The following is a 13,267-nucleotide window of genomic DNA, read 5'->3' as shown; positions in this document are numbered from 1 at the left end:
CTTTGGAAATATTTTTGCAGGGGAGTAGCAGCAGCATCCATATGTGCAAATCTGCGTGTAAATGAGACTATGCTCTATGGAAGATGTGCGATCCACCTGCCAGGAGGATGAAAGGTGTGTAGTTGAGCTCTCAGGCAATAAGATTAGGGGCTCCTTTCCTTCCTGTCTGTCTCTTCTCAAGGACCAAAATGATGGGCGAATGCGGTTCTCCCATCTTTGTTCTCTTCCCCAGTTTCCTTGACCATCTAACCTCACCAGCTTGAAATAAAGTTTAAAATGCAAAATCAAGTTCTTTCTATCAGCTTTCTTTAGAATCCGATCTTACATTTTTAAGCAAGTTTTCAATTGCTTTCTCATAAGTCATTGTGTTCGAGCCCTACCAAAATACTTAAGATAAACAGCCCAAATACTATCTACTCCTTATAGAAAGAAACTGGGTGGAGTTCAGTGAGTTTAAATGACTTGTTCATGAAAATGATGGAATTGAGAATAGAAGTCAGGTATTCTGATTTATACTCCCAACATCTGCTGAGCCATGTGGGTCCATCTACCATCTTATTCCAATACAATTCTCCTTTGTTCTGACCACACTTTTTTGGCACATACCTTAAATCATCTCATGGACAAAACATCTACACCCAATGATTCACTGACTTATTAATCTGTTTCTCTAACCCTGAATGTCTTGAGCCCCAGAACCATAATATTAACTGCTTATTCAACATCATCACTTCTATATGACTCAGCCAGTCCAGGGTGAACACATGTGCACTTCACTTGTTCTTTCTTCTCCACCCACCCTTGTCTTATCCTGTTCCTCAATTTGTATTTCCCATCTATACATGGCAATAGATGGCAGTAAATAGCACAAGCATTTATCCAATTATCTTCAAAATCATTTTTAAATTTTTAAAATATTTTTTGTAATTTTAACTTTTATTTTAGATTCAGGGAATACATATACAGGTTTATTACGTGGGTATTGTATTAGTCTGTTTTCACGCTGCTGATAAAGACACACCCGAGACTGGGCAATTTACAAAAGAAAGAGATTTAATGGACCCACAGGTCCACATGACTGGGGAGGCCTCACAATCATAGTGGAAAGTAAAAGGCACATCTCACATGGTGGCAGACACAAGAAGAATGAGAGCCAAGGGAAAGGGGTTTCCCCTTATAAAACCATCAGCTCTTGTGAGACTTACTACCACGAGAACAGTATAGGGGAAACTACCCCCATGATTCAATTATCTCCCACTGGGTCCCTCCCACAACACAAGGGAAATATGGGAGCTACATACAATTCAAGATGAGTTTTGGGTGGAGACACAGCCAAATCATATCAGGTGTATTGCCTGTTACTGAGGTTTGGAGTACAACTGATCTCATCACCCAGGTAGTGAACATAGTATTCAATAGTTTTTCAAGCCTCACTCCTCACCCCATCTCCCCACTCCAGTAGTCCCCAGTGTCTATTTTTCTCATCTCTGTGTCCATGAGTACCCAATATTTAGCTTCCACTTATATGTGAGAACATGCAGTATTTGGTTTTCTATTCCTGCATTAAGTTCCTTAGGATAATGGCCTCCAGCTACATCATGTTACTGCAAAAGACACAATTTTGTTCTTTTTTATGGCTGTGTAGTATTCCATGGTGTATATGTACCATATTTTCTTTATCCAACCTAGTATCGATGGACATTTGGGTTGATTCCATGTCTGCTATTGTGAATAGTGCTGTGATGAACATGAAAGTATATGTGTCTTTTTGGTAGAATGATTTATTTTCTTTTGGATATATTCCCAGTAATGGGACTGCTAGATCAAATAGTTCTGGTTTAAGTTCTTTGAGAAATCTCCAAACTGCTTTCCACAGTGGCTAAACTAATTTACATTCCTACCTATATCATATAAACGTTCTTGTTTCTCTGCAGCCTTGCCAGCATCTGTTTTTTGGTTCATGTTTTGTTTTTTGTTTTTACTTTTTAATAACTGCGATTCTGACTGGTGTGAGATGGTATCTCATTGTGGTTTTGATTTGTATTTCTGTGATGATTAGTGATGTGGAACTTTTTTTATGTGTTTGTTGGCTGCTTGTATGTTTCAAAATAATTTCTGATACCTTTCTCTCTGTAAAGCCAACTGGATACCATGTCCTATCAATTTTCCTTTTTAATGATCTCAAGATTCTGTATCTTCCTCTCTGTCCTCTTGGCTACTGCTTTAGTTCAGGTTTTCCTCTTCTGTCTCCCATGTGGACTCTTACAAAAGCATGTGAACTTTAGTTTCTTTTCACTTTCATGTGGTAATTCTCAAAAAACCACCCTGTGTCATAGGACAGGGGGAGTAGATGAGAGAAAACTTTTCTGCATTTTTCCATCTCATCGTGGAAGTGCCTAGGTGTTCTGTGGGGGTTTCCTAGCCATGGCCATCTCCCTGGCCCTGGGAATGGTGGTATGTTTTGGGAGTTGGCAACTGTAGCAGTAACTTCACAATTCCGTAGCAGCTCCTTTAATGGCTCAATTCAGAAACATGGCTCCCAAAGTTATTTCTAAAAGCTCATCTTACCATTGATTTCCTCAGCCTTCCCAATGATAGATAAGCCATTTAATATTCCAAAATACATTCATTTCTACTTAAACCTGGTAGAATAGCTTCTGTTCTCTGCCCCTGAACCCTCTCCCTTAACAACACAGTTTGTCACATTTTACATTAAGACTATTCTGATAATTCCAGAATTCCAACACAGAAGGAATTCCCCTTCCTGTAAACATTTACCTCTTACCTTTTGAAGCAATGGTTCTCAAATTTTGCTGCACATTAAAATCACCCAGGGAGTTTTTAAAGACCCTGATGACCATGTTGCACCTCTTACCAATTAAATCAGAATCTCTGAAGGTGGAACTGAGACATCTGGATTATTCTAAACTACCCAGGGGAGTTCAGCGTGCAGCCAAATTGAAAAGTCAGTCACTGGAATACTTGTTAGACATCTATGCCATTATATTATACTGAAGAGCATGTGATATAAGATGAAATACAATTGGCATCAGAAATTGTTTTCTCCCACTTAGAACTCATTTCATGGAGATACTTTGAAACAGAGAAAAGGAACTAAAAAGTTAAATTCATGAGCTCATTTTAACATTGTTCAAATGATTTCCTAGATGAGAAGAGCATATGCTCAAGCATTTGGAGAACTTAAATATAGCTTATCTTAACTCAGATGTGTTGTACTCAATATTTTGAAACAAACACTAGAAGTTACTTTCAACTTCTCTACTGTGTCTAAGATAGAGACTGGTTCCAAGTGTCTGTAAACTCTATGTTGCTCTTCTGAACAAAACTTCCGATTTGTCCTGTCCCCTATTGTATTGTAATTTCTGGGGTTATATCCCTGGGCTATGAAGCAAGTTTGAATTATACAATGCCATATTCATTGAAAATGTATCTATTAGTGTAAATTCCTAATTTATATAAGCATGAAATTTCACTGATTAGATGACTGTCCTGTTGCCTTATACACATTCTATTAAAGCATTTCAAAATAAATGACCAAAGCACTTTTAAAACTTGCATAAAGACTAATAGCACTGTTATTGTTTCAGATTACTTCCTTTGATAAGGCAAATACATATTTATCTCTAGGCATTAGGAAAAACTGGTATTAAAAGGTATATATATTTTCTAAGATCTTTTAATTAAAACTGATATTGTATATAAGTGTTCTAAGAAACTGTATCATGTAAGCAAATAAATATTTAACTTTAGGCGGGCGCAGTGGCTCACGCCTGTCATCCCAGCACTTTGGGAGGCCGAGGAGGGCAGATCACTAGGTCAAGAGATCAAGACCATCCTGGCCAACATGGTGAAACCTCGTCTCTACTAAAAATACATAAATTAGCTGGGAGTGGTGATGCGCACCTGTAGTCCCAGCTACTCAGGAGGCTGAGGCAGGAGAATCGCTTGAACCCAGAAGGCGGAGGTTGCAGTGAGCCAAGATTGTGCCACTGTACTCCTGCCTGGTGACAGAAGGAGTCTCCATCTCAGGGAAAAAAAAAAAAAAAGGCGTAACTTAAAATATGTCATATTCATATAATGGATGGATAACAATTAGTTTGAAGTGAAAGCAATTAAAACAAAAGATACTTTGAAGCCTAGGAAATATCGTCACGTGTTTCATCAGTGCAAATCAGCTATCAGAGCCCAACTGAGTTGGAGTAGAGAGAGCTGTGTGAAGAGAGAGTCACAAGCGTATGAAATCATGCATTGATAATCATGAAATCACAAGAAAGAACCAGTGCATTTTTATAGATTGCCTTTAGTGGGCCAAATAGAGTTTAATGACAGACTAAATAAATTACGTGAGAAACTTGCTGTTAATACTAGGAAAAATAGCCAAAATATAAAGCCCAATTTATACAAAGATCCATCAAATCTAAATTCTTCCTTGTTCAAGCTTGTGAAAAATAGCTTTGCTATTTTACCAGATGAATCACTCATTTAACTGAGGTAAAATTACAGAGTCAGCCCTCAGTATGCAAGGGTTCCACATCCACAATTCAAACAATGATGGATAGAAAATATTCAGAAAGAAGAGTAAAAAATAACAATACAATAATGAAAATAACACATTTACAAATACAGTATAACAACTATTACATAGTATTCACATAGTGTGGTGGCTAACCATATGGCCTAAGTGTGTAGTAGGTTATACTGTCTAGGCTGGTGGAAGTATACTCTATGATGCTCACACAATGATGAAATCCTAACCAAGCATCTTTCAGAAAATATCCCTGCTGTTAAGTGTCACATGATTATATTCACCCATATCTCTGGTAATATCCCTTCCCTTATCGCCTTCTTTGTCTGATATTAGTATAATCTCTTCAGCTTTCTTATTATCAGTGTGTACATGTTACAAAGCTACCTATTCTCTTCACTTCTAACTAATGTAAAGTGAATTTCCATATTCAAGATGTCTGACTAGACACAGCCAGGAAGAATTTCTGCCACTGAGAGGCTGGGACATCTGGAAGAGTGGTGCACTCTGAACCAATCTTCAGAGGGAAGGTATTGAGAGTTGATGGAGGGAGAACGCAGGTGCTGGGCTGAAGAGAAAGGAAGCTGGGAACCCGACATGGCGCTACTGCGCATTGGGACTTGTTCTTGGCCCTCAGTGATTCCTGGAGAAGGGGTGAGCTGAGCAGGCAATCAGCATCCCGCTCTCACCGGGGACCTCTGGAATTCTGTCAGCAAGAGACCTCAGGACCCCCATGGGCACTTGAGCTGGCAGGGAGAGCTGCTTAGAGAGGTGGTAGGGGCAGGACTCCAGTCAGTGTGGAATCCAGAGGGTTTGGTGTGGGAACATGTGCAGTGGAGCATGGCCAGGGATGCCCACCCCCCAAGATTTGCCTTGTGCCTCTAGGAGACTTTAGCCTTAGGGTGACTGTCAGCCTGGGATAGAGCAGGGTGATCTTGCCCGTGAGATGGGGCCAGCCCAATCTGAGCAACGACCTGTCTGCTGGCCTGTCCTAGGGCCCAGTTTGGCTGCACCTGCTTGAAGTACAGCCTCAGATGCCCAACAGGGGTGCTTCCTGAGAGCCTTCATTATAGCTCCCCCACCAGCAGACTGGGCCTGACTATCAGCTACAGCAGAGCAGTCCTGTCAATTTGCATCAGCACACACACCCTCCCTTACCCACTGAAGCCTCCCCAGGGCTGCTTTGCTGGTATGCACTTGCCTACAGCCACCCCTTATCACTTTGTCAGTGCACCCACATGGGGATGGACATCGCCTTCCCACCACCGCCAATGTGTGTGTGTGTGTGCACCCTGCCATACCAGTGTTGCTGGTGTGAGCACACCCCACAGCCCCTGGCTGTACTGTCATTGCTGACACGAATGCCTGCTAAGATTCTATCAATCCTAGGCTCTCCATATGTAGACATCACCACCAGTGCAAACACGTGCCTAGAGACCAGCACCCCCACCCCCACTCCCACCCCACACTGCCACCACCACTGCTGAAAACATACACACAGAGGCTGGCAGCTCCACACTTCCCAGTGTCCCACCCTTGTTGCTGTGGCCACCAATGTGAGCAAGCACAGGAATGCCACAACCCCACTCCCACTAGTACCCCACAACAGCAAACATGCATGCACCCCACCACACTGCCACTGCTGCTGGCATGCATGAACGAGCATGAATCCTGCTGCCATCTCCTCAATGAAGCACTTTGGCTGGCATCATCCATCAAGTGCTGTGGCCAGCAGTCTGGGAACACCTCAGCCCCTCCAGTGCGGTAGATTCTGAGACTCTAGCAAACAAAGAACAAAACTGGGCTGGTACCATTTCTCCAGAGTTAGAGCACAGAGGCCAGGAGTGCTGAGCTAAGACTTGGCTTCCTAAAATCTTTCAGAAATGAAGCTAGTTGACTGAACCCACCTTATACCACAATCAAACCCTGAGAGCCTCAAAGAGGATAAAAGCAAAAAACAAAACAAAATAAACAAACATTCCACATTCAAAGGACAGCAACGTCAAAGATTGAAGGAATATCAGCCCACACAGGTGAGAAAGAACCAGCACAAGAACTCTGGAAACTCAAAAAGCCAGAGTTCCTCAGCATTGGATATTAATTAGGCTGAAATTGCTGAAATGATAAAAATAGAATTCAGAATATGGATAGGAATGAAGATCATTGAGATTCAGGAGAAATTCAAAACTGAAAGGATTCTAAGGAATACAATAAAATGATACAGGAGATAAAAGATGAAATGACCGTTTTTTTTTTTTTTTTTTTTTTTATTATTTTAAATTTATTTATTATTATTATACTGTAAGTTGTAGGGTACATGTGCATAACGTGCAGGTTTGTTACATATGTATACTTGTGCCTTGTTGGTGTGCTGCACCCATCAACTCGTCATTTACATCAGGTATAACTCCCAATGCAATCCCTCCCCCCGCCCCCCTCCCCATGATAGGCCCCGGTGTGTGATGTTCCCCTTCCCGAGTCCAAGTGATCTCATTGTTCAGTTCCCACCTATGAGTGAGAACATGTGGTGTTTGGTTTTCTGTTCTTGTGATAGTTTGCTAAGAATGATGGATTCCAGCTGCATCCATGTCCCTACAAAGGACACAAACTCATCCTTTTTTATGGCTGCATAGTATTCCATGGTGTATATATGCCACATTTTCTTAATCCAATCTGTCACTGATGGACATTTGGGTTGATTCCAAGTCTTTGCTATTGTGAATAGTGCTGCAATAAACATACGTGTGCATGTGTCTTTATAGCAGCATAATTTATAATCCTTTGGGTATATACCCAGTAATGGGATGGCTGGGTCATATGGTACATCTAGTTCTAGATCCTTGAGGAATCGCCACACTGTTTTCCATAATGGTTGAACTAGTTTACAATCCCACCAACAGTGTAAAAGTGTTCCTATTTCTCCACATCCTCTCCAGCACCTGTTGTTTCCTGACTTTTGAATGATCGCCATTCTAACTGGTGTGAGATGGTATCTCATTGTGGTTTTGATTTGCATTTCTCTGATGGCCAGTGATGATGAGCATTTTTTCATGTGTTTGTTGGCTGTATGAATGTCTTCTTTTGAGAAATGTCTATTCATATCCTTTGCCCACTTTTTGATGGGGTTGTTTGTTTTTTTCTTGTAAATTTGTTGGAGTTCTTTGTAGGTTCTGGATATTAGCCCTTTGTCAGATGAGTATATTGCAAAAATTTTCTCCCATTCTGTAGGTTGCCTGTTCACTCTGATGGTAGTTTCTTTTGCTGTGCAGAAGCTCTTTAGTTTAATGAGATCCCATTTGTCAATTTTGGCTTTTGCTGCCGTTGCTTTTGGTGTTTTAGACATGAAGTCTTTGCCCATGCCTATGTCCTGAATGGTACTACCTAGGTTTTCCTCTAGGATTTTTATGGTATTAGGTCTAACATTTAAGTCTCTAATCCATCTTGAATTAATTTTCGTATAAGGAGTAAGGAAAGGATCCAGTTTCAGCTTTCTACTTATGGCTAGCCAATTTTCCCAGCACCGTTTATTAAATAGGGAATCCTTTCCCCATTTCTTGTTTCTCTCAGGTTTGTCAAAGATCAGATGGCTGTAGATGTGTGGTATTATTTCTGAGGACTCTGTTCTGTTCCATTGGTCTATATCTCTGTTTTGGTACCAGTACCATGCTGTTTTGGTTACTGTAGCCTTGTAGTATAGTTCAGAACAAGGTTTTGATCAATTTTATTTTTTGATTTTCAGATAGGAATCTCATAATTCAGTTCTTTATCCCAAATAAAATTGTAAGGCATAAGCAATTTATTCCAATATTCCTTTAAATTTATCCAACAATCTTAGTTATGCTATTATGTGCCACTTCTACCTGTTTAAATATAGTACTAAAAAAACCACTCCATTTAATGGGCCTTTTGAACATTAAACTCTATTGAGAGGAATGGGAGATCGACAGTAAATAAGTAAAAAAGATGGTTTCAAGGCTATGAATCAAATAAAACAAGGTAACATAATTAGAGTGATGTATGAGTGTATGCATGCATGTGCACACTCATATGTGTGTTTGGGGATGTCTCCTTAGATTGGATAGTTAGAGAAGGCCACCATGTGAAATGATATTTGAGCTGGAACCTGAATGAATGATGGAACGGAGAAATCAGGTACAGATCTGTTGGGAGAGCATCACAGGTAGGTGGGATAGGACAGGCAAACCTCCGGAGGTGGGAGTAGAATTGGTGCATTGGCTGTGGTACCTTTCCATGATTCCCTCATTCCAGTGTTCACATCTTTAGAAGATCTCATCCCATTGATTATAGTTGATGTCTGTGACTTACTCTAGCCAATCTATATAACATAACAAAAATGATGGATGTCTCTCCTGTAATTATTTTATGTGATGATCCATCTTGCTATCAGACTTACTCTAGTCTTTCTCTCCCTCTGCTGTTGGCTTTGAAAAAGCAAGCTTCCATGACTCCTACAGCCACAAGAAACTGAGTGCTTCCAAAAGCACACCAGTGGGAAGCAACACTTCCCTAGTTGAACCTTCACATGAGAACCCAGTCCTGGCCAACCCCTTGTTTGCAGCCCTATGAGACACTATGCAGAGCACCCAGCTAAGCTATATATTATACAGAAATGATGAGATAATAGATAAGTGGTTGTAAGTTGTTAAGTTTCTACTCATTTTCTACAGAACACAGAAAACAAACAAATGGTCCAGGAGCCAAGAATACACATTTGTTTGTAGGTAGAGTGATCCAGTGGGAGAGAAGGTGAAGTACAGGGGTAACTACATAGAACCTTAGGCCATACTAAGGAAACTGGATTTTATTTTAAGTGTGTTAGAAAGTCACTGGAGATATGTAAGAGGAGAGTGATAGCATCTTTTTGACGTGTTTAAAAGATCCCTAGCTACTTGTGAAGGGTGGACTATAAGGAGACAATGTGGACTGAGAGACTTCTCAGCAGGCAGCTGCATTCATTTGTCTAGGTAAGAGAGTTGGTAGTGGAGAGACTGGCTTGGATTAAGGTAGTAGGAATGGAGTGTGGTGAAAAAGAAGAAGAGTCAGGAAAAAGTTTGAATACAGAGTTCACCAAATGCTAGCTATGTGGATTCAGCAACTGGAACTACAATGATGCCTTTACTGAAATGGAGAACTCAAGAAAGGTAAAGCTAAGTGACTCAGGTGAAACAAACAGAGAGAGGACAAAATCAGGGTGCTATTTTGACATGTTCAATTTCAGATGTCAATTAGATATTCAGGGGGAAATGTCAAGGAAGCCATTGAATAAACAGGTCTGGAACTCAGTATGAGTTATATATATTTGGAAGTAGTTGGAATACTGGTTGTAGTTAAAAACAGGAATGGGATGAAAATCATTGAAGGAGGAAGTGTTAATGTGCTATATAATTAAAACAATGAAATCAACATAGAAACTTTCTTCTGACAATGAAAATAGAGAATTTTGCTTTGCCAACATTTAAATCAGTAGGCTATTATCACTATGTTCAACAGCATATGTAAAATATAAAATAAATATTTAATAGCGGGGGTGATGGAGATGTAGTAAAACCAAGTTCCACTGCAGCCCTTTTTTTGGCCAGCTCCCACATGGGACATACATTCCCACAGCCCCCTCACCACTGCCTCTTCATTCTACTTAACCCATTGACCTAGCCCCAAGAAACCTACTCTATTGGCTGACCTTCACCCTTTACTGGTTTTAAGTAATCTTTTACCTTCCAGGGTTTCAGTCATTAGTAATACCTGTTTAAACAACAATTTCAATTTACTAGTTAGAAATTATTGCTTCCAAAATAAAATTAGTTGATGGAATACACTTAAACTTTATCCTCTGTTTCAGTCTAATCAGGCTGCTATAACAAAATACCACAAAATGGTGGCTTATAAATAACAAAAAATTATTTCTCATAGTTCTGGAGGCTGAAAAGCCCAGGGTCAAGGTGCTGGCAGATTTGTTATCTGCTGAAGGTCCACTTTTCTGTTTCATAGATGACACCTTCTTGCCATGTCCTCATGTGGTAGAAGGGACAAAAGTCTCTCTGAGGCCTCTTTTATAAGGGCACTAATCCCACTCATGAGGGTGTTGCCCTTGTGACCTAATCACCTCCCAAAGTTCACACTTTCTAATCCCATCATTTTTGGAGTCACTATTTCAACATGTGAATTTTGAAGGAACAGAAACATTGAGAGCACAGCACCGTCTCTTACACTTTAGTCATAGTAATGCCAACACATGACAATCAGTTTAGTATTATGGATTATAGCTGAAGAGGCAAATAAGTTGATAATAATAAATTAAGGTTCTACAAAGGCAGGATTGATTTAGTTAAAGGATACAAACTGATAACCCTCACTGAGTTTTTAACTGCAGGATTTCTCACTTCTCAACAGTAATTCTTATCTTTCTTTCATGAGCATGAAAAACCTAGAGCTTACAAGTGCCTCAGGCAAGTGAGTTTGAAGGTCTTCTTTGGATTGAATGAAAGATAATAATCAAAATCTAGGTCAAGATATTATTTATTCTATAGAGAATTGTTTAAGCTAATGCATTAAAGTCAGAACACATTTTAATATATGATTCATATGATGCCGATCAAATATTCTTAATGACTGCACACATTATAATCTTATTCTGACTATTTTACTTTGAGAAATGTCCTAACATCAAGTAGTATAGCCATTAAATTATCATTACAAAGATATCAAACTTCCTTCACTGTATCTAACTATTTCTCAAGACACATATATGAGTTATGTGTTTGAAAGCTTTAGAAACTTACCTTTTCAGAAAGAAAATGAAAACAAAGGGTTTATGGTAGATACACTGAAACAGAATGCGAAAAAAAGGTGAAGAAAAAGGATCTAGTTTGAGACATAACAAGGAAAGTTTCCCCTCAGAGAACCAGAATTAAGTCACTGATAGTTATTATTAGCAATAGCACAGGTTAACATTTTTAATAATTATTTTAAAATATAAGAAGTGAAAAAATGATAACAAAATGTTATAAAATGAACAATTGATAGGGAATAAAGACAAGTATCCATCATGAATACTTTTCCTAGGAGAGAATAAACTATATTGCATATGATTTACATTTCAACAAAATCACTCTAGTTTGTATTATATAACAAGTAAATATTTGATATTTAAGAGTATATAAATATACTACTTTAAAAAGTTTACTTTAAAAGTTTCTTTGTCTTATCACTTCATTCATACAGTTGGTTATAAGCACTGGTTATATATAAAGAAACACGCATCTTACCACCTGTGAATTTAGGATAAAGTCAAAGTGAGTTCTAGCTCTCTGCTGAAAATAATGAAAACAGAACAAAATTGCATTCTCTTCTTACAGACTCCACATAGCAACAGGATAATTTGGAAAAATATTATTATAAGGTGTTAGGTAGAAATAGCATACTTGAGTGATGTTACAATAAGTTAGAGTCATATCAGAACAAATGTTTGAGTTATGTTAGAATAAAAGTTAGCACTGCATATCCTAAAGTCTAGAGAGGGGTTGGATGTGATAGCCAGGTCCCTGAACTGTGGGGATTAGGAGTTATTCACAATGAAATTACACTTCCAGTAATGAGGATGGAAGAAAAGGCCACTTCTGATTATCACTTAAAAACTGAGGAGAGTGAAGCATGAGAAGAGCAACTGACTGGAGTTCTGTAAGGAAAGGTAGATCGTGTGAGGGAGCATGGGATTATTGAGAGCAAGTCAGATTTCTGGCTCCGTTTTATGACCAAAAACTGTTTACCTTCCAACCAGCTTCCTTATAAAATGATGACTAGAGGCCACAAGGAGGCTAGACAGGTGTCAGAAATCCTATTTGCAAATGAATTTCCATAATTGTCAGTGGCTCAATAGTACCAGGAAAATTTTCTAGGCAAATGGAGAACATCTAGTCCAAATTATAATAGAGGAAATCAAGGTACAAAAAGATGATGATATTGTTTGGCTGTATCCCCACTCAAATTGTACTCCCATAATTCCCACGTGTTGTTGGAGGGACCCAGTTGGAAATAATTTGAATCATGGGGCAGTTTCCCCATACTGTTCTCATGGTCGTGAATAAGTCTCATCAGACCTGATGGTTTGACGAAGGGTTTCCACTTTTGCATATTCCTCATTTTCTCTAGCCGCCACCATATAAGAAGTGCCTTTCACCTCCTGCCATGATTCTGAGGCCTCCCCAGCTATGTTCAACTGTAAGTCCAATTAAAACTCTTTTTCTTCCCAGTCTTGGGTATGTCTTTATCAGCAGCATAAAAACAGACTAATACAGTAAATTGGTACCAGTAGAGTGGGGTGTTGCTGAGAAGATACCCAAAAATGTGGAAGCAACTTTGGAACTGGGTAACAGGCAGAGGTTGGAGCAGTTTGGAGGGTGGTTCAGAAGATAGGAAAATGTGGGAAAGTTTGTAACTTCCTAGAGACTAGTTGAGTGGCTTTGCCCAAAATGCTGATAGTTATATGGACAATAAGGTCCAGGCCAAGGTAGTCTCAGATGGAGATGAGAAACTTGTTGGGAACTAGAGCAAAGGTGACTCTTTTTATGTTTTAGCAAAGACACTGGCAGCATTTTGCCCCTGCCCTGGAGATCTGTAGAACTTTGAACTTGAGAGAGATAATTTAGAGTATCTGGCAGAAGAAACTTCTAAGCAGCAAAGCATTCAAGAAGTGGATTGGGT

The sequence above is a fragment of the Theropithecus gelada genome, chromosome 5 (genome assembly GCF_003255815.1).
Source record: "Theropithecus gelada isolate Dixy chromosome 5, Tgel_1.0, whole genome shotgun sequence".
In the NCBI taxonomy this organism is placed as follows: domain Eukaryota; kingdom Metazoa; phylum Chordata; class Mammalia; order Primates; family Cercopithecidae; genus Theropithecus; species Theropithecus gelada.
This window is presented reverse-complemented; position numbering follows the sequence as displayed.